Source organism: Cyrtonyx montezumae, unplaced genomic scaffold (genome assembly GCF_038088225.1).
Source record: "Cyrtonyx montezumae isolate F1298 unplaced genomic scaffold, pur_monq_1.0 scaffold_8, whole genome shotgun sequence".
NCBI lineage: Eukaryota > Metazoa > Chordata > Aves > Galliformes > Odontophoridae > Cyrtonyx > Cyrtonyx montezumae.
In genome coordinates, this window is record NW_027072089.1 from 22,797,285 (window position 1) to 22,821,786 (window position 24,502).

Below are 24,502 nucleotides of genomic sequence, written 5' to 3' on the forward strand. Positions count from 1 at the left end.
ACTGTGAAAGCAACTGCTGCCTCTTACAAAGATTTATTATTTTTTAGAGATAGGCTAATACTAGTTCCAAAGGGGAGGATATGCTGAGTTGTTAACACACTTCTTTGATTCCAGCCTATTCTGCTCCTGTCAAGTGTAATGGAGAAATTTCTGATATGTTATCTGATGCTATTCAATTGCACCTTTCTCCATTTATTTATTTACTTACAATAAAAAAACAAACACTAGTAATTAAAGAATCACATAATCATAGGGGTTAGAAAGGAGCTCTGGAGATCACTGAGTTCAATTCCTCTGCTATATCAAGTTCCCTGCTGTAGTTTGCACAGAAAAGCATCCCAGTGGATTTTGAAAGTCTCCAGACAAGGAGACTCCACAATGTCTCTGGGCAGTCTCTTCCAGTGCTCTGCCACCCTCCAAGTAAAGTTCTTTCTCATGTTCAGGTAGAACTTCCTGTGTTTGTGCCCACTGCTCCTCATTCTGTCACTGGGCACCACCGGAAAGAATGTGGCACCATCCACTTGACACCCACTCTTTGGATGTTTTTAAGCCTTGTAAAATCCCTTCTCATCCTTCTTTTCTACAGGCTAAACAGTCCCAGGTATCTTAGCCTTTCCTTGTGCAGGAGATGCTCCAGGGCCCTTTATCATCTTTGTGGCCCTTTGATGGACTCTTTTGAGGAGATCTCCATCTTTCTTGAGCTGAGGAGCACAGAACGACACTTGCATAAGGAGCTTATAGGCAGCATAGGTATTCAACAGAAAGGAAAGAGTTTGTGTTTATTCTTGTTTGTTACTGTGTTCTAGAGAGGTCAATAATTTGCCTAGCATGGTGCTTTTGCCTTTGCTCACACGAAGCACCAGTTATCTTGCAACTCACCCTCTTGCACTGGGCATGAATGCTCCAAGTGGCAACTGAGACATCCAAATCACAAGCTCCAGTCCCAAGGTGCCCACAGGGACAAGCAAATTCCTCTGCTGTTTCTCAGCAGCTGGTTCTCTGCCATCTGTCTCCAGCAGGGCCTGGTCTCTTGCTAAGTAAGTTGTTCATTCCAAATCAGTCAAGATGGAAAGCAATGCCACTGCCTGATGCAAATTATTATTCTCAGTTTTATTTACATCAATACTTAGAACAAGAGAAACAAGTGAATACTCATTGGCTGAACTTATGGAGAGACAGAAATGAATTCACCGTGTTTTCACCTAAAAAAAAGCCCCAAAACATGTGTCCACACACACATACACATGTGACAGGAATAATTTTGGCACACCAAAGGCATGTCAGACTGCATTTCAGTAGCCTCTTCAGTCATCCACTATGCTGTCTTTTATGTCCCATGGTTATGATTTGTCCCACTTACTGCATACTGTCTCTCTGTCAATGAACTGGCCAGGTGCAATGGTCTTCAGATAGATGCTACGACCATTAAGTGGTCTAAGGAAGTTGGCGACTGGCAATGCTCTTGTATTCCAGTGTGAGAGAAATGAAAACTGATGGAAAAGCATGGTCACAGTATGCAAAAAGCTGCTCCAAAAGAAAGAGAAAGAGAATAATCTGTTCTTCACATCTGTGGATAGGAAAAGGGAATGATGAAATGAAGTCATAGCTGTGCTTTACGTTTAGTGGTAGGAAAGGCTTTTTTCCTGAGAAAGATATTGGAGTTCCAAAAAAGGCTACCAAGGAGAGGGTGAAATCCCTGCAGAAAGAGGTTGTTGAGGTCAGGTTGTGGAAACAGCTGCCTGAGGGACAGAGGTAGAGCAGATCCATCGTGGGACTGGGATGGACTCGATGAGAAACTCATGTTCCTGGTTCCTGCCATAAATCACAGTGGCACCTCAGAGCATCATCTTGTGTTGCCTTTCTCTTTCACCCTGTACAAAGAGTGCTGTTTTCAAAAGTCCCTGCTGAACAAAGACTTTAATGTGTGTATACAGCAGGTTGAGGCCTTTTGTTATCTCCTTTTCCAGCTATTTGTGTGACAGTGTTGCCATGTCTGGCTGTTGTTGGCCCAAGTTTATGTGGCATGAGTTCTTCCTTTCACTTCAAAATTGTAAGGGCTGAAGGCTTCAGCCATGTCAGTGATAAATAAAAGCCCCCAGCACCTATTTGAGGCCTGCTTAGAAAATTTTCTGAGAGAATCAATATGGGTAGAAGTGAAATAAAATTCTTCTATCTTACTCAATTTATAACATGCTCCCACAGAAAGACGTGCATACCACAGATTAACGGTAGATCAGAAGAAAAAGTTGAGGGGTGGACTAAGACTTACCTTAGACTGCCGGCCTCTTATCTCTACTGGGCAGTCTAATCAGGTGGGTGGCAGCCCTGGTCACAGCAGGGTGTTGGAACTGGATGATGTTTAAGGTCCATTCCAATACAAACCATTCTATGATTCCACATGAGCAAAGCAAGGTAAGAGCTGTAGATTTGGTGGCAGACTGCAGTCAGAACCTTTGGAGCCAAAGCCGGATTTCTTTGGCTTTCTGTGCATCACAGGGCAGTGGCCTCCCAGCAGTTTGGCTTTGAGTCGCTGCGGTAATTCATGGCTAAAATCATCATTCTTGGCACGAGCACCAAAGACTAAAAGAAAACAGGAAAAAAATCTTCTCTGAATGACAGATTTACATTCCAGGAGGAAAAAACCCCACATAAAAATCTGATTTGAAGAACACAATTATAATATTTTATCCTTATTTCACTAACCATTTTATTGACTGAAAAAGGAGCTACCTCAAGACTACAGATCTAAAGTGCTAACAAATTAAAACCATCCCCGAAGGAGAAAGACCACTAATCTGAAGCACGCTTCCCAAAAGAATTTCTGAAGATCTATAAATGCCATATGCTGAATAGACAGTATTTCTTTTAAGGACCAAGCATTTATTATCCTTTTTCTCCTGAGTGACTGACCAAATGCAGTCTAAATGGGAAAGAAAGAAGACAAAGGACACCACATAAGAAAAACAAGAACGCTATACCAGCAAAAAATACCAGCCAACATGCATATGGGAACACTTATTTGATCATCTAAATATGCTTATTTTATACAGTGGAAGTCCAAAAGTGATTGCATTTGCACTGATTCACTTAGTGTAAGAAGTAAAGTTGGCCCAATATCCATATTCCATAAACAGAGGTAATAAATTAAAGAAGCTGAGGCTCTTCTTGCTGTGAAAGCACATTCATAGTGTGAGCCAGAAACAGAGTGTAGCAAAGGAGTTTTGGAGAAAAACAGATAGAAAAAGAAAAGCTGCTATTTTGTAAACATAATTACTCCTTGAAATGCAGGAAAACAACAGTAAATGAAGACTGCAGCACTGGTGGCCTTTGTAGCATCCCCCCTTGTGCCTGGGGGTGATGATGCCTTCCCTCCTGCTTACCCCATCCTCCAGTCTGCCATGCTCAGGAGATAAAGTTACGTGCTGTCGCAGTGTTCATGCTGGTTGCACTTCTACCTCCTCAGTGTCTGAAAGTTACACCTCACACTACAATGCAACACATGCACCATATTATGAAATACATAAATATAATCTGACAGTACATATGCGCTTTAATAGAAGCCAGAATATATATGGCATGTTCTCGATGGCCATTCAACACCTGGAGACAAATACCTTAATTACAGCTCGGGGAGAGGCCAATCACATGGAGCAGCAAGACAGAAAAATCACCAGCTCTTTCAGCACAATTCTCCTTGGCACAAATGAGGCTTTTGATAATTTTGTATGATGACAGACAAGCAGACAGACCTCAGGAAAGCCCTCCCAAAAGGCTGCCCAAAAGCAGAGAGGTGAAAATATCAGGTGTACCTTAGTAATGGTGTAAATGTGGCAGCTTGCTGTTCTTCCCACTCTGTGAACAGCTGAAGCAAGGTTATTACGTGTTGCAACAGCTTATATGTCACTTAGAGGATTTTTCAGCCATTCATTCTGCCGTATATGGCATAATGTAACATGAGTGGCCAATGGGCAACCTGTGTTTATGCTGATCTATCCCCATCTTGCACGTGTGCGCTGTGGAGGGCAATGGAATCTCTTTCGATCAGCTGTTTCTGTTTTCATGCACTGGAGACAAAATGATGTTGGCACGTTATTTTCAGAAGAAACTTCTGATTTGACAGTGTTAGCAGAAAAGCAGTCAGAGGAACAGGTCCTGCTTCATTATGCAGTACTCTTACATGCGTGGCAGGCAGGGCTGTCCTTACACTGATGGGCCTCCATCACATTCCTTTAGTAGTGCTTTGCGGCACAGGGGTGGCTGCAGGAGGCGAATAAGCTCCTGCAGTGAGAAGGTGTTGCACAGCTATGGTTTGGACTCACTTATGAGTAGGTGGGACAAGGAACAGCCTTAGAAGAGAGTGAGGAGCTGCTGGAGCGGAGGAGGAGGCTCCAGAGGGTTCGCAGATGGAGCCAGGAAAAGGGACAGCTGTTCGCAGGCATGGGCACCACACACATTTCAAAATGGGGGCACAGACCTCAGGGAAGCAAATAGTTCTTGGCTGACATCCACTTGAAAACTCTTCCTTGGTGGAAAGCAGAAGTTTCCACTCAGCAGACTGCTTGGGAAGACTTTTATCCTTTTTCTCTCCAGACCTTTCTCCCTCCTCCTGTCAAACTCCTTGCCTCCGGTGCCTGTTGCATGTGGGCTGAAGAGCTGCAGGGCAGTGGAAACTATCTGGGAATTGTGTCTGTGCATTGAAAGTGTTTGTCACTCTTCAGGATATAAACTTCCCAAGAAGCCTTACTTTTATTGTAAATATGGAAACTGAAATTGCAGAAACTCTTCACTGAAATGATGATGTTAGCTTATTTCCTGTGTAACATGGATTGACATGTACATATGCTGGTGACATGTTAGAAGAGCAGCTATCTGCTCTAAAACTTGTTATAGCCCACTCATAGGACACGGATCCAGACTGAGTGAAAAAAAAGCTTGTTACTGTGAAAAATCAAAGTGTTCCAGGGCACATTTCCTGGAGGCAAATGACTTCCTTCATTTCAAGGGTAGGAAAAATTCCCTCTGTAAATTAGTTAGACTGATTAAGAGAAGATATTTAACTGGAGTTCACTGAAGAAAGCTTTAACATTAAAATGTATGCCATTCTTGAAAAGAGAGCACTTTGTAAGCGATGAACTAGATACATAATAAAAATGGATAGAGAAATGTTTTTTTCTATATCTCTTTTGCGTGCCATTAAAGATAAGCTATCCCATTCTTCTCAATTCACACCGGCATGACAGCAAATACTGAAACAAACATGTGTTACTGTACATACACACCAATATCTTTTTCTTTGTATTCTCTTTGAACTGCATGCTTATTTCATCTATTTGAACCCATCCTATAAATGCTAAAGAATTTCAAATATTGATTGGAAAGCAACTGGCCAAACCAAATTTCTGGCCATACTCATAGAAAAAAAGTATTAATTTAATAATTCCAGGATATTCTGATTCTGTCTTAAGTATTTATAATCCCTAGTTCCTTTATTGTAAACGAACTATAACCAAATGAAATGAGAGTGTTATCAAAAATCACAAAACATTTGGTTTTGAAATGATGGGATGTGACCAGATGCTTACTGTTGCTTACATGCATTTGAGCAGTACCTAAGCTATGAAAGAGTATGTTCTTGTTGCTCACAGTTTGCTCTGAAAAAGCTCTTGATGTCACTGATGACCCCAGACAAATCAGAGGGGAAAGGGAAAGAGGAGAGACATCAGACAGGTGCTAGATGAGGGGAAGGAGGATACAGCCACCTTGAGATCACGGTTTGCTCTTGCAGCAATGTCTCATATTAGCCCTGTGTCTTAATAGTCTACCAGGCCACAAGGCTTTCATGCTTGCTTGCTAGGATTTTTTAGCATCATTTGTTTTGAGCACGTGCAAAGGATGTTTAAGAAAGTTTGACACACTGATTGGAAACCTCCTCCACGTGTCTAATATTTTTTTTTTCTTCAGAATTTCCTGACCATATTCTGAGGAATGCAAAGTTACACCAATTTTCTGTACTGGGAGCAGGACAGTGATTTCAGGTGCATGTGGTGTTATTCTGCCATGTGGAGCTATACGCCTGAATGTATCAAGTGAAAACAAGGGATATAAAGCTTCTTCAAGTTGTGAATGACTTGCACAAATGAAGAAACCAATAAAAGCGTGGAAAAGAAAAGGGGTAGCTGTGTTTGTATGCTACCATTAACTGGTATATGCATCAAATGTGACATAACTTCAGCAATATATTTGTTGCTTTGTATTTCTAACAAACTCCCCTCTCTGGGAAGTTTCAGTATTGGAAGGTTTGTGCCAGCAGGCTGGCTTCCGGAACAGATTCTTTCTAGTGGTATAGAAAGGACCTTGATGAAAATGGAAGTCTTTATTAGGAAACAAATGCAAATTAGTAGAAAGCTTTGGGAGCAGACTGTATTTTCAACAAAATGTGAGGAAAAAGGAAATGATTACTTCTCCTTATGTTCTTTTTTTTTTTTTTTTTGTCCTTCTGCTAATGAAGCCTGAGGAATCAGTCTGATGACTTTTGATTATTTTTTCTATTAAGAGATCAAATTCTGCTTTCTATCACAATATATTCAAGTACTGCAGGTACATCCATGTTATCTTCAGCAAACCAAAGCCATCACTGTCTATTTACTCCAGAGTGAGGACAGAATCTGGATACAGAGCCAAGAGATCTAATTCTGCCCTCAGGCCTAATTTGCCCTGTTTTAAAAGTGACCTAAATACAACATCAGTGCCACCAGCAGAACAGCGGGTTTTGAGCAAGACACAGACACCATTTTCTATGTGACTGCCCCTTGTCTGTGTAATGAATAGCTGCATGCACAGGATGAAAGCAGGGCTGGCAGCTCCACAGTTATTTATCCTGTCCAATGTGCACAGTCAAGAAAGACACTGGTTATTTCAGGAGATGCGGGCTCAGGAAGTAAAACCTGTCCTCTATTAAACAAATTAAAGCCATAACATGCTCACTTCTCAGGTGAGCTGACTGCAGTAGGCATTGCATGCCACTTGCCTCCAAGCCAGTTGGGACCCAGCCATAACCAGTGACCCTTCTTGCATGTAAATGCATTTTACCATAGAGTTCCTCTGTCAGAAGTGTGTGCCTGAGGAGGCAGATGGAATTATTTTGGAATGTTGTATCCTGAGAAGACCATGAAATTCAGACAGCTCAGGTTTTTCTTCAGCGATGTGGCAAATGTGAGTGGTTGTGGTGAGAAGCAGCCACCTGGAGGAAAGGAAAATGAAGAATAAGGAATGGAGAGCTTGGAGCTACCAGGGGAACTTGGTGAGAAAGGAATAGGCCAGCCAGCCAGTGTGAAAGGAGAATGGGCACTCAGGGGAAAAGTGAAATCCTAGGAGAGCTGATGAGTTTAGCCAAGGTTGGGGATGAGGGGGGCACTGTCAGCCACTTGTTCTATTCCTTTCCCCTAGGCTTATGGGCTTTGAAGAGCCTGGATCTCCTTAAATACTTGAGGTGATGTTCCTCAATACATGAGAACATAGATGATCTCTCTTTTCTCCCTTTATGTGAACTTGAAAATGGACTATTTGATCAATACATCCCTAGTCCTTCTATCAGCCATATCTGACTGGAGGTGTCTAAATGCCACCAGCCAAAAACAGATGAAGTATGAGTCAAACACGGTCTTGAAAATACTGGTGAAGAACTGACAATTGGTATGCTTTCTCTGTGGCACAGGAGAGGAATGCTAGTAGAGATATTCACCTTAACAGAGTACTTCTATGTCAGCTAAAAATATCAAATTAATGTTAGTGGTCCACTTAAGACCTCTCTTTTTTCTTTCAGGGTACTTTCTATGTAATTTAAAAGCTGACATTTCTGTGAATGATCATAGAATCATAGAATGGCCTGGGTTGAAAAGGACCTCAAAGATCATCTACTTTCAACCCCTCCGCCATGGGCAGGGTCGCCAACCACTAGAGCAGGCTGCCCAGAGCCACATCCAGCCTTGCCTTGAATGCTTCCAGGGATGGGGCATCCACAACCCCTCTGGGCAACCTGTTCCAATGCAACACCACCCTGTGTGTGAAAGTTATGTTGCTATTTGTTGTTTCTCATAGATACTTGTGAAGTGTAGAAATCCAGATTTGGGGTTATACAATCAAGGCATCAATATAAAGAATTCTTAACTGCTTCCCAACTTCCCCTTAGTTTTGTTTGTTTGACAGATTTCCTCAGTGTGATATTCCAGACCCGGGAACCAAACAGAATGTAGAGTGAGACCTGAAGATGTCAGTGACACAGTCTGTACCCAGGTCAGGTACCCATTGCCTGCTCCAAGCTCTGAGCATTGAGTTGGACTACAGAGGAACAATGGGTCTGATTCCTGATCCTCCATCTGTGACTGGAAAACTAGAAATCTCTGTCTTTTGGGGGAGAAAGGAAAGTTGTAAGAGCTCAGGCTGACTCTTCTTCCCATATGGCACACAAAAGTTGGCCAACCTGTCTCTCTGTCTCTTGCTCCTTCATACAGTTCAAGTTCTAGCCTCTATTCCTTCACATATGAGTAGGTTTAGGATCTGGGGCTGCCCTGAAGAGTGCCTAAATTTATACCTCCAAAAACATATACAATGACTGCATATGCAGCTATAATGTCTGCTGGAAGAACTGTGAGTGAAATGTTATTCCTCTTTCAGATAAACTAGGAATTATCCATAAGCACAGAGGACTGCAAAGAAATCAGAGTAGGAATCAAACAGCAAGTGAAAAACTTCAAACCAAAAGTATAGAGCACTGTCAAGGAAGGAGGCTCTTGAGTGATTAGAACCAGAGAAAAACAGGTCTGGAAGGGACTTCAGGAGGTCATGTAGTCACTTCCCTGGCCCCCAGCCAGTTTGGTTATATGTGTGTTGTTTCTGACAGATGTTAGTGTTGAGACCGCCAATGACGGAGACTCCATGACTTCCCCAGGCAATCTATTCTAGTGCTTCCCTAATTATACCATTAGAAAGTTTTCCCTAAATCTCAGAAAATTCTTATACACTTCCTTTGCAGCAGTTGAACTCCACCACTTTTTGACCTATCCCCTGCAGATGCGGAGGGCAGGTTATGCCTTTCCCCTTCTCAGCAGCCTTTGTGTACTAAAGCGCTGTTACCACCCCATCCCCCTGTCTTTTCTTTAGACCACACGAAACTAATTCCTTCACTATTTCCTCCAAGGTCTTGTTTTTTTAAACGTCTTGTTGCTTTCCTTTGGACGTTCTCAAGTTTGCTCACATACATCTGAAACTGCAGCTGTATCTCTGCTGAAAAAAAAAAAAAGTATTTCTGCAAGTATCTCTCTGACACTACCTCACTACCTTTTATACTACTCCAGCACAATGTTAGCCTTTTCCATGACACAGCTTTGCAACTTAATTTTGTTCTTGCCAACCTCAGATTTGTGATCAATCCTGTCAAAGTGTGGCACCTTGCATTTTCACCATGGAAATTCGTCTTACGTGTTTTCCAGGCCATTTCACTCGTTTGCTGAGGGCATTTTGAATTCTAATGCTATCCTGCAAGTACTTGCAGTTCCTCCCAGCAGTATCATCTGATAATTCATCTAGCACATCTTTTTTTTTTTTTTTTTCATCATCCAGATAGTGATAACACTGGGCAAAACTGTCTCTGGAACTCTGTATCGTATCATCTCATCCAAGGCATTCATTCAATTTGAGAGCAAACTTTTGCCAAGTGCTTGATATGTACATTTTGCTAACAGCCTATAGACTATAACTCTTGCTTATGGTACCATGTGCCATGCTCAGCTGTCAAAATCTGGCTAAGGTAAAGACAGCTACTACCCACTGCTTCTCTCCTTATTTCAGATGGTTTCTAGTTGGTAGATCCAAGTTGGAAGCTAACCTTTTCACCTCCTAGTTCCTCCTGAGAAGTTTTTTTGCTTCTCAGCCCTGAATTTAAGCTGCTGCTGTTTTCTGCCTCTGATTTTTCTCTTTTTTATTACCTGTTCATTTCCACTGACCTTTCAAGGCTCCTGAAGCTCTCCATCAGGTCCCAGCAAGAACTGCTGACAATTCAGAGGCTGCCTCGGCTGGCTGGCTACCCTCAGGTCAGACCAGGAAGATGAGCCATTGCAAGCCTCAGCTTACCTCATCACTCTCTGGCTTGTTCTTTTCCTATTACAGTATTTTGTCCTTGGAATTAATAAAGTTAAACACCTGATCACTGCAATAGGGACAATAGATGAAAAAAAAATCTTTAAATACTTTGACCTTCGTCTGCAATATTTCCCTCTCTACTGATTTTTTCCCTACTAGAAATGTACTATTTGTAGAATGTTTTCTTCTTGTCCTTGATGTCTCTGTTATTACATCCTTGAGTTACTTTTTCATATCCACCTTTAGTAATCTCACTTACTGTTTACTTATTTCATCTTGTGTGTGAGTTGAGTGAAGAGTATGATTTAGTTGAATTTGTATCCTTCTATAGTTGATTTCTTTCACTGACTCTTACAGGAACTGACAGGTTGCTTCATCTTCCTCCTAAAGTACCTTTCACAAGACTTTACTTATCTGTCGTTTGCAGCTACTTAAGTTTGCTTTGCATTTCACTTTTTTTTTTTTTAATTCTCTTTAGGAAAACCATAAACTTTGTCATTTCATGTTCACTTGAACACAGATTGCTTTTTACCTTTCTATATTCATCTCCCTTTTCCTTATTGGTTAGGATCAAAACTAGAAAAAGGTTTTACTGTTTCATCTCCCTTATCAAAAATATTCCAAGAAGTGGCTGAACAGTCTGGTTTTTACTGTATTGTTTCCATTTTATATAGTTAAAATCTCTACTATTCCCGTATCGTAGCGTGATTATATTAATGGAAATTTACCAGAGTAATTTGTTAATCTGATCTGCTCTAGACACCTCTCCAGTCACTGCAAGATGGCAAGCCTTCTCTTATCCTTCTTTAATAATTTTTAAGAAACAGCTGGTCTTATCTCCTTCTGTCTCACAGTGAATTTAGAATCAAGGATATGTAAGGCAGTAGTAGCTTTTCTCTTCTCACATGTCCTGGCTTTACCGAATGATTTGTAAATTATGTTAATATTCTGATCATTCTAGATATTCAGCATAATATTTGTTGTGGTAGGTGTACGATTCTTGTGATAACATCTTAAAATTTCTGACACGGATACAAAATACAATGTTGTACTTGGTCATCAGAAACAGAATCATAGGCTCATGGAATCATTATGGTTGGAAAAGACCACTAAGATGATCTAGTCCAACCTTCCACCTATCCCCACCATGCCCATTAAACCATGTACCTCTCTGCCACATCTACCCATTTCTTAAGACCTCCTGGGATGATGACTCTACCACCTACTTGGGCAGCCTGTTCCAGTGCCTCACGACTCTTTCTGAGAAGAAGTGTTTCCATCAGATATCCAGAAAAGGAAGCTTCACATTGGAAATTCAACATTATAACAGTAACCTAAGACTGGAGTCACAGTGCACCTTAGTACTGTACCGTGTAGATTATTTAAGGTCAGATACTGAGACTTTCCTTCCAGGTTGAACTTTGCATCTAGGAACGAGGCCCACAGATGTCCAGGATAAAGACAGTGAGCTGCCTAACATGAAGTAACCGTGAGTAGTTATCCACAGAGAGTGGATACAAAATCCCAAGTTATGAAGAATTCTGGGGATTCACAGACACAACTTGCCAAGAGCGCAATACCTAAACCAGCTCCTTCATGTGGAGAACAGGGATGTGGACACCCACTACCAGTATCTGCTGGAGATGAGGGTATGAATCGCTGCTTCAAATACAGATCTGTATCCACACTGCCTGGCCAGTGACCTGAATGCCCCAAAGTAATGATATAGAGGCATCACGTGCCTCATTGGTGGTGGGCAGCAGCTGTACAGAGGATCCAGAGGTCAATATATTGCCTCAGAATGCCTCCAAAAAGCAGCTGGAGCTCACATCAGCCTTCCTGAGCAGCCCAGCAGGGAGAGTCCAGGCTCAGCTCAACTGATTTTCTTGTTACTCACCATACTTTCTCCCATGAAAAAAAATAAAACAATCTGCTATTGTGGCATTCCCAAGTTGCAGTCTCAAGGCTATATAATTACGTGTACCATTAGCTCTAATAATGGATGCATTGTTTGGGGTGCAAACCAAGAGCTACGCTGCCACCACCCATTACAGTGAGTAGTGCTTTCTGACTTAAGTGGTTCTGTTCTTTGCCTGAGGAACAAAGGCTTGAAGAAATTTGTACCTAATGGTTGTATTTGTCAAAGCAAGGATAGCTGCTCTATCCGGTGCAGACTGTGCAGACAAGGCCCTGGGAAGTGTGACAGAAGCCATCTCCTTCTGACGACAGTGTCCAACTGGTCAGTGAGAGTGACGCAGGAGTGTGAAAGAAAAGCACTATTTCATTTCTCAGAAAGGCATGCAGTGCAGCTGCCTGCATAGCGAGGAGAGGTCTGGCTGAGTCAGTGAGGCTGGGTGAAACATCTGGTTTCTGTTTCCCAGGCTTTTGACAGCAAAACAGAGTTATTCTGGGGGCTTTACAAGACTTGCAGTCATTTTAAACAATGTTTTTGCCAAGTTTTCCACTTTCTGCTAAATAAGATTGCTCTTGGTATCAAAATATGACTTCAGAAGAAAAGCCATAAACGTCTGCCATTACCTACATTGCCTCCCTCTACCTTTTTTTTCCCCACTTTCCTAACGCAGCTTTTTAATATCCATTCCAGAACTTTGTGAGCACTTTTGCTGGCGATACATGGAGAAAGATTTCTTTCATGAACGAATGAATGGTTTCTCTTAGAAGAGAATTACATATGCTGCCTTATTTTTTCCCTCCCCCTCTAACTCTTGGTTTCCAGATGTAGCAAAAGCTGGTTTGAACAGGAGAACATATGTTTTCAGCATGAATTCTGTTGGCAGAGCCCTGCTGTACCGTATTTCAGAGCTGCTGCAAGCCATCCCTGACCAGCATACATGTATAATGTGCTCTAGAGATTATCCTGCTCCAATTTTATCCTTCTTCCCCTCCCTTCAGCAAGTTGCACTTTAACACAGAGCTCCAGACTTTGTGGTCTGTTCCGCTGCTGAACACCTGAGTGCTCCTATCAATAAAAATGTTACAAACTGAGCTCTCCCAGATGCAGAGGAAAGGCAAGTAACTTTAATCCGTGTCTTCAGTATTCATCCCATTTCTTTGATCGGTATCTGGGGCATGTGGCCATTCCTATTTGTTAATTAAAAAGTAAATAAATAGATATGTACATGTTGTGCAGTGCTCTACATTTAGCCTGGAAAAGTCGTAACAATGGAATTGCCTTACATTTGCCCCTCAGTGTTTATAGATATTTTCCTCTCTATGTATTAAAAATTAATAGGATCCTCTGTATTTATCTGCTGATATCTAACTCCAGCTAAGTTTGGACTGGCTTCTGGCTCACTTGCTTATTTCAAAGACTCTCTTCCTCTGGGAGGAGTAGATTTATTTTGGGGCGAAGTACAATTCTGCTAGAGTAAGTGTGCCAGAATCTAGTCCTATAGTAGCATCACAGGGAAGCTGTACTATAAACATGTCTTATCTTAGCAAGCAATATATCAGAATGATAATGTTTCCGTTAAATATATTTTCAATGACAGAAGGTTATAATCACACTTTGTTCAGTCATAGATGCTTGGCTGAGTCATCTGCTAACTTGCTGCTTGCCTTACTCCTGTCATATATTATCCATGAATGAACACAGCAATTTCCATCCCTATTATTCTTTGGGTTCAATCATTTAGTGCACTCTGCAAGGCAGCTATGAGGCCATCTTTCCATCATAACCTCTATTACTTCAGCTGCTAGTGAATTATCAAACCAGCAATCCATAAAGCCCTTAGAGCTCATATTAATTATCAGAAACTGATGAGATATAAGCACTTTAATTGATTCTTTTCATATGCATGCTTCTAAATACAAAAAATAACCCCAAGATGAGAACTTTTTAGAGGTTTGCTGTTATACATATTATGCTAGCTTGCGAAACACAAGGTGTTTGGTTAACAAGTATTATTCCATTTAGCTCAATTTGTCACATAATTTAAATAACAGCAGACTCTCTGAATATACAGCTTAGGTAACACTGTTAGATTAATTCCCCCACAGCATTTTGTGTGTCTTGCATAACAGTTCTAGGGAAACATTATGTTATCGTTTAAAATTGAGGGCTAGAAAGAAATTTTTGTGAGGGATGCAGGTTATAAAAAAAAATCAGGAAGGAATTATATGGTAGATGGAGAAAGAATGGCAAATGGCAGACTTGGAACATAAACTGTTACAGTCTCTGATATGAGATGTGAGCGCATGGACATTTTACTTTAGTAAAAAGCCAAGACAGAGGAGCTTAACAGTCTTCATAAAACTGTCCTGGAAGTCAGTGCTTCTTTTAAACTCAACTACTGATTTACAAACAGCACATGAAGTCTAGTTTCTCTAATTCTTCTTGAAAACAAAGAACATGACAATGTTTGCGGATGACCCCCAGCCAGTTTCTGCTGGCAAAGAGCAGGAGGGGAGGTAAGCAGGTAAAGTAGGACATGCACAGAACTTTGAAGCCCTCAGATTGAAAGCTGGGACCCAGAAATGTTTTGGACCACTAGGTGATCTGATAGGCACAGATACTCTGTATAGATGACCACACACATACTATGGGTCTTGAGGGAGCTGGCTGAGGCAACTCCCTGCTCAACACCAAGAAAGGCATGTACAGAACCTGTTAACAGCTATAACAACCAAACTTTGAGGACTGAAAATCATTTCTAGCAAAGTTAATCATGCTAAAATATACCAGCTGCTATGCTTGCTTCTTGTGCACAACAGGCAGCCAGATAAACCACATTCTGCTGCTGGTTGAGGCTGCTTCCATCCCCTAGGGCCTTGGCAGGCTATGGAAGGCACAGGGAGAGCATGTCACTTGCACAAGGAGGGCAGCCTGATTCCCCATACCAACCTGCATGGTCTTTGGGAACTGGAAACCTGCTTTTAAGGCTCAGCTCTCACATAAACTAGAAAAAATAACAATCCAAGGAGAGCTCATAGCAGCTGAGTTATTGCATGTGTTTTGTTGTTGTTGTTGTTGTTTTTGTTATTCTGAAAAGAGTGAAAATGAAGCTTTGCTGCCCAAAGGCCATATGGAAACTTTCGCTCTGAGGCTTCTGCTCACATTAGAGTAGCCCTGGGGAAGGCCTGGGACTGAAGCCTAAAGGGCAGATTTGGGACCTTGTGGATGGGAGAGAACTAGAAGATTATTCTTGGCAAAAAACCCTCAATTTCACTTTTATAACTCCTTCCTTCTTTCCCTATTTCCCTGCACAGAGGATGGTCTACTTGAGTAAGAAAAACAGGCAGCTGCAATTAAGTCCACAGAGAAAAAGAAAAAGAGCAGTATTGGATCCACATCCTCAATGAGTGGTTACCCATGTATGACTTTTCCAGTTCTTTGGTATACAACTTGAACTTACATCTAAAAACTTCGGAGAGGTACCCCAGGTGTTAACATCACTACGTGCCATCCATCCTTTCAGAGGCAAGAAAAACATAGAAGGATCTGATTGTTCACAGAATGAATTAAAAGGTGAACAGAAGGCTGATTTTTTTGGTCCCTGAACTGCCAGGACTTGTTTTGGTGCATCATGAAAAGAGGTATCACAGAAGCCAACAGAGTAGCCTGTGCAAGCAGGCACTTGTGTGAGTCACAGAATCAGGATCTAGAATTAGCTCCAGAACAAATAATATTTCAGGATCTGATATAGGTTCATAACTTCAGTTTAAAATATTCTCAAATCTCTTCCAAGAGGCACTAAAACCCAAGGTAAAGGCATGAAGCCCCAGCACTGGAGGGTCAGGTGGAGGTTAGGAAAGGTTCTTCACCTTGGGGCAATGGACATGCAACAGACTCCCAGGGCAGTGGTCACATCCCCAGGCTGCCAGAGTTCAAGGAGCACTGAATGCTCTCAGATCTAGGGTTTGAATTTTGGGCTGTCCTTTATAGAGCGTGGAGTTGGAATTAATGGTCTTTGTGGGTCTCTTCCAGCTCAGGATATTCTCTGCTTTTATGATTCTGTGAAATTAACCTAAACATATTTCTTCACCTACCCTCAGTTCTGAGGTCACTTGGCTGTGAGAAATAGAACTGAGATGCTGTTATGACACAAGCTTGGATAGAAATCACAGCCTTGTAATTTCTTTTACTGTGAACACGATAAAGAAATACTGCACTTCCTTCTTGACTGTCTATTTTTATACGTGAAATAGTTTTTGACTTACACACAAAATAGTCACTGAATTGTATCTATCAGAGGAAAAATAAAATGTTATTGATTGAGTCGTTTGGTCCTGCTGTTTGTCTTCAGACCTAATCATGACATTTGAGAAGACAGCAAGCCATCACAGCACTCTCCAGACATGACCAACATTTTTGTCACTGCAGCGTCAAAAAAAAGTGACATACAATGGCTCCCTCATTTAACAATAACCTTTTTATGCAGAAAAACTGAAATGGTATCCTATGAGAGTGTGCCATATGTTCAAAACAGCATGACAGCATGTAACATCTCCGTTTGGACCTTCTATTCATGTTCGTTATGTCATCAGGTCTTCTTTTCAACCAAAAGTAGCAATTTCCACTTTTTGTAAAATGGTTATGAATCTGCCAAGTAGTCACATAAAAAAAACCCACTAGATCTAGAAAAAAAAAAAAGTTAATTCTTGTTGTCATAATGGTTGCGGCCTTTGATAACAGATTGGATATTGTCTGCAAGGGAATAACCTACAGGTGTATTCCACCACGCAATTTCTTATCATGGTCAGTTTTTAAGATCAAACAATATCATAGGGAATGACTCAATGCTGGTAGGGAATGAGACATGAAAAGGTATGTAACAGCTTACTGCAAAAGACATTTGTTAATAAATTGAGATGGGAAATTAGGAGTTGTGTAAAGTCATAAAAGAAGTTTGGTTCTTGAATAGCCAAGAGTAGGGCTGTGACAGTCCTATAAAGTGGGGTAGGATTTTGAGATTCAAGTGTTCATGACAACAGAGGGCAACCTGGGACCAGGAGCTATCTTCTACACTTCTTCCTATATTATATATTCAAGTGAATCATATTCTACATCTCTCATTTTCACCTTTTTAGATTTGCAATTAGGATGCTTACTTTGCAAAACTGATGTCTTTACTAAGTGTGGAAATAGAGAGAATATAAGACTGTCAGTGGGAAGAAACTGGAAAAAGTCCAAAATTCTATGGAGAGAGCTAATCAAGTTAGCTGGACATAATAGATTTTAAGGCAAGCTTCAACAGTTCATATAGTGAAGATTTTCAAAGAAGTCTATTCATCTATGTCTCAGAAAACATTTCTGATAGCTTTCATTGTGTTGGGGTCCAGAGGAATATCTCAGAAAAAGCTGAGATGATTGCAGAGTTGAAAGTAATTTGCAGTGAGAATTTAATATTTTGCAAGATGAGAAACTACTTATCTTTACACACAAATTACTTCAGCTAAGATCAGCTACCCATTGTCTTAGGAACAGAACAAATTCATCATATGAAAGTGACTGTTTCAGAGGTGCTACAGTAACCTGGAATCCATTTCCGAAGCTGCTGTCCTGAGAGATTCAGAAGTACAGCCATAATAAGGGAGCTCTGAAAGAGGAGGTGCACCAGTCTCTTAGATAACAGACCAGCAATTTTAACCTTAATTCCTCTAGCTACAGGAATCTGGAAAATGGTGTATGTGGAAAGAAGGAAATTTTTCTTTTGCGTAGTTCAGTCTCATTAAGAAAATTGGAGTTACTGTATAGATAAGGACGTAAACACAAATTTCAAGTCTGAGCAGCCAATGCCCAACCTGTTGTGGACCAACAAAAAGTATACTTTCTGTTTATACTGTTTTATTCTTATAATGACCTATTCTAATTACTTTCTAGCTCAACGCACTGGAAGCCATTTGTGAACTGGAATTTTAAATATTAATGCAAGAGTGTTTAACATGTGTCCATTAAAGCTAGTAAAGTTGTGTGTGATTAACGGGCTTTTCATAAATGCACTGACAAACTTTTTTTTTTTTAATTAATTCAGCCTGCAAATGAACATCATCCATTTTGCTATCATATTTTATCAGTCTGTAAAGTGCATTCTCACTTCAATTTTCAGCCCTGAATGCAGAACACTTTGTGAAAAATGACAGAATTTTAATGAGAAAGTGAACAACATGCCATCAACACCCTTTCGCCAGTAAAAATGGAAAAACATCAAGCTTTAAATCATGTTCCCTCCACACCTTTGGACATCTGCGATTCTGTCTGAGTCCTCAAAATCTGCTATATCTATCACCAGGTGCAACCTTTAAACGCTGAGGAGCTTTCTGCTTCACTGGTTGGCATGGCAACAGTTGTCAAATCATCCCTTGATAATGCTCTTTAATTGATTGTATAAATTATTTCTGAGATATGTGATTGCAGAACTATGTACTGAAGCTCTTAAGTGAATGGATCAGAGTATATGCATTTAAAAATGCACTGCATTTACTGACCTTAGCCAACAACCTGACCCTCTTACAAGCCTGAAATTTTTGAGATGAAGCATAAACATCAAGCATTAAGAGAGTTCAAAATAATGGCAAAGGTATACTCCGCTCCAAGTGAATGTTAACAGTTATACCAGGAAAGGTCACTCATAAAAACATCAACAGTAATAAAGCTGTTGTTAATATGTTTGCTTCTGAACAGAGGCTCTAAATGGTTGGGGAACGCAAAGATACTTTTCTATCCATTATGCTCCAAGTCATTTTGGATCATCACTGACTGTAACTTCTGGGGATACTATAACTATGATCAAGAGGGGACATTTTCAGTGCCTGTATTTGAGTTGGTTGTCTAGACTTGCCTTTGTGGTCAGTAGAGTGAAACCCGAACTTCTGAGATATTCTTTCATCTTAAAGTAAATGCATAAAGAAAATCAGCTATCCTAAGCTTGAAAGTGCTGCTTTCCTCTCATTATTTTCAATAAAGGGCCCCAAGCGTGATGAGCTCAGATACAGGTACTGACATTGCAGATTTGTGAAGTTTGATGAGATTAATTTTTCTTTTGTTGCATTCTGTTTTTTTCATTATTGGACTAACACTTGTTCCGTGATTTATGTGTAACTGATAAACTCTTTTAAGCCCATGCTTACAGGTCTATCTTTCATCAAACTTTGTTTCCGTTACAATAAAACATCTGAATATTGAGATAAATTTCCCATCTGAAAAAAATTAAGGAGATGCATGGACCAAGAGGGATTCTCATAACGAAGATGAACATTTAGTATCCCCAGTGCTTGCATAACACTCGGAAGTACCCATCTGGTTCTGTCTGTAAATTCTGTTGTGTCTGTAAATGTCAAAAATGGTCACCATGAGTAGATTGGTTGCTATCAGTGAACTGCGACTGGGCCTTAACACTTTGAACAGGCTTTGAATCCAGGCTTATATTTCAATGTATGGATGAACACAGATAAGTGTGAGTTAAAATTGAAGTTAAAATTTTTATAAGATATGCAGAAGGAGGACTTGTGCTCTGAAGCACGGGTATTATTTCCCTGACCCTCAAACAGAAAGTTGGCCTTATTCTGGGGGACAGAATGAAGCAGGAAGGCTGTCTGCTGATTATAAAACAGATGGGAAGAACATCTCCAACAGAGAATTCAAATGCCTTGATTTTAGACTTCTTTTAAAGCAGCGAAAATCCCACATCCACTGATGCAGAAAAGACCCTAAGGAAGAGAGGTCTTTGTGAAGATAAATAGCCATGCTTCTGCTGTATCTTTCCAAAATATAAGTCATACAAGAGGTCAGTGTCCAACAGAACCACAGTAAAACTAGGCTGTCCCCGTACCAATAACATAGTAGTTGTGTTCATCGTGCCTATGTTTTATGTTTAACACAGATTACGTGTGAACAGACACGTATATATTTCTCTTAATGCCAATAATTGGAAAGTGAAAGAGAAACAGTTCATTAGATCTATCTTTGATAGATATGCTATCTGAAAATGCAAGATTTTCTGTACTGAGTGTAACCGCAGCCATCTAGTATCTCCAGCACACTCCATTGATTCACTGATGCTGTTACACTGAATTTTATGCACCCTCTTCACTAGAAAGGTAAGCCTGACTTTGAAGGCAAAAAGAGGAGTCACTAAAGGGAAAAAATGTTAGCGCCACTACTGAACTTGTTTCTTTTCACACAGGTCAGCAGGAAGATAGAAGAGAAAGCAACATTCAAACAGCAGGAACTATAAAACACGAGGGGAGGAACAGATTTCCTCAAGAATGCTGGATAAAAAGAAGGCTGTTCTTCCACCTATCCCAGATTTCTCAGTCACCTGGGTCCAGAGCCAGTGAGCTCAGCTGGGGTCAGAATACCTCCCGTATCACACAGACCTATGCTAGAGGGCTCTGAAATGACATTCCCACTACACACGCAGAGCTGAGAGGCGGCACCACCCCGTGCTCCTCACACAGCATGATGCCCCGCTTACTGGCTGACAGCTATCTTGAATTTATCAGTTCTATACCACAGCTGGTTTGGTCCCTGCTGTGTAGGCACTTTCCAAGAAGCAAGAGGAAATTAGCTATGTAGTAACTGATATATTGCTCTTATTCCCAAAAGTCATAAGCTTTTTTAGCACAAAAAGATTAGTAATGAAGTAATAGAATAATTATGAAGTGAAAGATAAGAAGCAGCATCTATCTCTACATATCCAGATGATCTACCTTCATGATTATAGTTTTGATGAAGAAAATTGGGCAAATGACCCTCACCTTTGCACACGGTATGTTTGATTTTGATTTCTGCTGTGTCTATGACTCACTTGACATGAATTTATCAATTTTAACCTCAGATTGAAAACTTCTAGGATCTGAGTTACGTTGCTTGTTTTTACTGTTTTTTTTTTTAATTTAATTTCAGCTTCATTTCCTAGCTATTGACAGAAATATTTTAAATATAAAAAGCTCACATACTGTTCACCATCTAACCAGAGAATAGAGAAATACATATGTCAGGCTTCATTAGCAAAAACTGTTGCTAACAAATGCTTCTTTTCCCTCCCCTTGTATACCACTATACCACATGGAGCTTATGATCAACAACTACTATTGTTTAATGAGCCTGACTCTTCACCACTGCCTCTTCAGAAACATCTGGTGTTGCAACACATCCAAAAACTTGAAAAAAAAAAACCAAACTAGCTACCTTACACCAGAGGAAAAGGATATTCTGGAGGGAAGGATCTCTCCTGGCATTTTTCAGCTTAAAATCTGACGATCCCTTTATCTGAAGAGTTAACAGAAAAGATCTCTGAAAGCCAAAACAAGCTGGAAGTGAATGTTGTTAGGGAAGTTTCCTTCCTTGCTGCAGGTCCCTTAAAGATTTCTGGTTACTCTGAAACCATAATTCGACTCCAGCATTTTGCCTTGCTTGGAGACAGCTGTGAAATAGCCACAGCAGCAGCTGATTAATGCCAGGTGTACATCGAATCCACGCATCTGCATTTGTTGCTGCAAACTTAAGCAAACAATGACCAAATGTGGCTTTCCTCAGAGCAGCTCAAAACGGGTGTGTGCTTCATCACTGTCAGCTGAAGCCTCACAGTCTCACAGGGACCAAACTGTGGTGTGGAGCTCAAAGGGAAGTTCAAAAGATATTAACTCCTTGACACACCTTGCATTTGGGGATGTATTTTTGGATGACAGGAGAGTGATAACAGTTTTTATTCCTTTCTGTGTTAGTTTTATCTTGGTAAATTGGTTTTATGGCCTCATTTGCCTGTCAGAGCACAGGAGTACCTGATTCACATAAGGCCTATCCTTAGCATGCAGCAAATAAGCCATACTGGGGGGGGGGGCTCCTCTTAAATCTGTCTTTCATTGTCCTAGTTACTGGGGCTTGCTGGTGAGTTGTTTTAATAGCTTACTTTGATTAAGAGAAAAAAAGGGAAACAAAGCAGGGTTCTTTTTGGAAAACAAGGACACAGCACTGTCCTTGTTGAAGTCAGTGTCGAGATCACCACTGATACCAATGGGATCAGGGCTATATTTGGCATTTTTCATGAATGAAGTGGCCACCTGAAGTGTTCAAATGATAATGACAAATAATTAAAGCTTGCTACCCATCACGAAACTGCTGGGATGCATTTAAAAGTTCTTACAGAATAATTAAAAAGTACATTTTTGATGCATAAACAAAAGAAAATGAAGAAAGAAACAAAATATGATGTGAACATGTGTGAAGAGGAAGGAGGAGAGAGGGAGTAGAAGTTACTTCTTAAGCTGCTTGGGTGGAGTATGCTGGATTGGCAAAGCAAATCACTTATGTATGTCATCAGTAATGTGGAGTTTTTGAGTAACATGAAGTTAGAGCAGATGCTGACTTGAAGTCTCATTTGTAGAAGAGTTAAATCCCATGTGGGTAATTATTAAGTATTAAAATCACAAGTCAAAAGGGAAAATGGAGTTTTTCAATAATACTTTTTGATGAGGAGATGCTGATGAATAAGTATGGGCATAGGGATGGATTTAAGCTCCAAACCAAGACAACTACATGCCAGGTGTATAAAAAAGGCTACAGAATTCCCATTGTATGGTCCTTTTTATCAGGTATAGCTCTCTCCTGTCTTTTAACTCTATTTTTTTAATCTCAAACAAGAAAGAAAGTGCATGAAAGAAGCAGTCAGACTAGCGAAGTCTTGCTCCTGTTTAACTTGATTTTTATGTCATGACAGGAAGAAAATTCATAAGTTCATAAGTTCATAAGGTTGGAAAGGACCTATAAGATCATCTAGTCCAACCAAATTCCTGCTTCTGTCACTTTGAGCCCAGTGAAAAAGTGGTTTACTGAACATAAAACCAAGTCCTTAAGGATCAAGCTAGCTCTTAAAGTGTGATTACAGCCGTAAGGAGGATGATGATGCAGAAGGAAATACGGTGTTTCTAAAGACTTTGGCGAAGATCTTAATTAACAGAGGAGGGTACAAGACCATCCAGCTACATCTGTGATTGTACAAATAGGTACTATGCCAACTTTTGTATCCCAGGTTGACTTATGCTCCTAAAAAAATAGCGACCAACTGCAGAAATACCAAACTCTCAAGAAATGTTCATTTATATGTAAAGATTTTCAGCACTTTTAAAGTAAAGGAATAAGTGATGAAAGCTAGAATGGAAGTAATTATTCACAGATTCATATCATAGAATGATATAAGTTCAAGGGGACCTTAAAAAATCTTGAAATTTTAAATTGCTGTTTACATTTTAGTCTGGTCTACTTTTATTCCCCATGGACTTGGTGTAAGTAGGTATGAAAAGAAATAAAAAATAATTCAACCATGAACCCCCAAACACTCTTCATTTATCAAGCCCACCTCTATAATTCTTCTGCTAGTCCCAAAGTTTCTATTAAAAAGTCTCAATACACATATAACTTACTAATAACAGAACTTCTTTCTTTCAGTTGTTTTTTGATTACATCTTTTTGAGATCTAAAGAAAAACCTGTTTGAGTGTGGTTCATAAATTCATTAAAAATTCAAAAATTATTGATATTCTTGTTTTCCTTAGATGGATATTGTGATTTTATTTCATTTATTCAATTGCAAGGGTGTTTAGAAGTTCAGAGTTCTACCAGTACAGTATTGGGCACTTGAATACTTTTCTGCTTGACAAAGAGCAAATACAGTGTTATTAAGTTGAGTTGTAATGATTATCAACTGTGTGTGGAATTTTATGTATGTATGTATGTATGTATTATGTATGTATGTATGTATGTATTACAGTTACTGCATTTCACAATTTGCAGACTGCTGTTGTCCTAATACTGCAGATAAATTGGATTTCAGACAACAGCAGCTTAAAACATCAAAGCTAAAGGAGCATATTTTTCCACATAAGTTCTGCCTTAGCCGTTCATGTCTAAGATCTCCCCATATAAATCACTGTAAGTAATGAAAACTAAAGATGAGGACATCCCTGGAAAAAAAAAAAAGCCACAGATTTGGAGAGTGCATAGTTTGTGGCAGTGCACTGTAGGCTTTGCAGCACAGACCCCAAAACCTCGGCCTACCAGGTGTGAAGGCCAACACTTCTGTCAGCATCCAAGCCACTCCTGGCCATAAGCCCAAGCACCTGGATCCATTTGCAGCTGCACAGCCTTCTTGGCCAGATTCTGGAAAAAACAAAGGCCACATTGTTGTCTCTGCTGTAAATGCATAGGGACAGCTGTAGCTGCAGGAATGGAAATGGAGGCTGGCTGAAGCTGTTGCTACAAAAATATGAACAGGAATTTGAAAAATAAATTCCCAGTAGTTTTCATGAAGGCTTTGCTTCAGATGATAGGATTCCCAATCTGAGAATATATCCCTAGTCTTTTCTTGCTCTTTGTTATATATTAGTCCATTAACTTGGCTGCACGA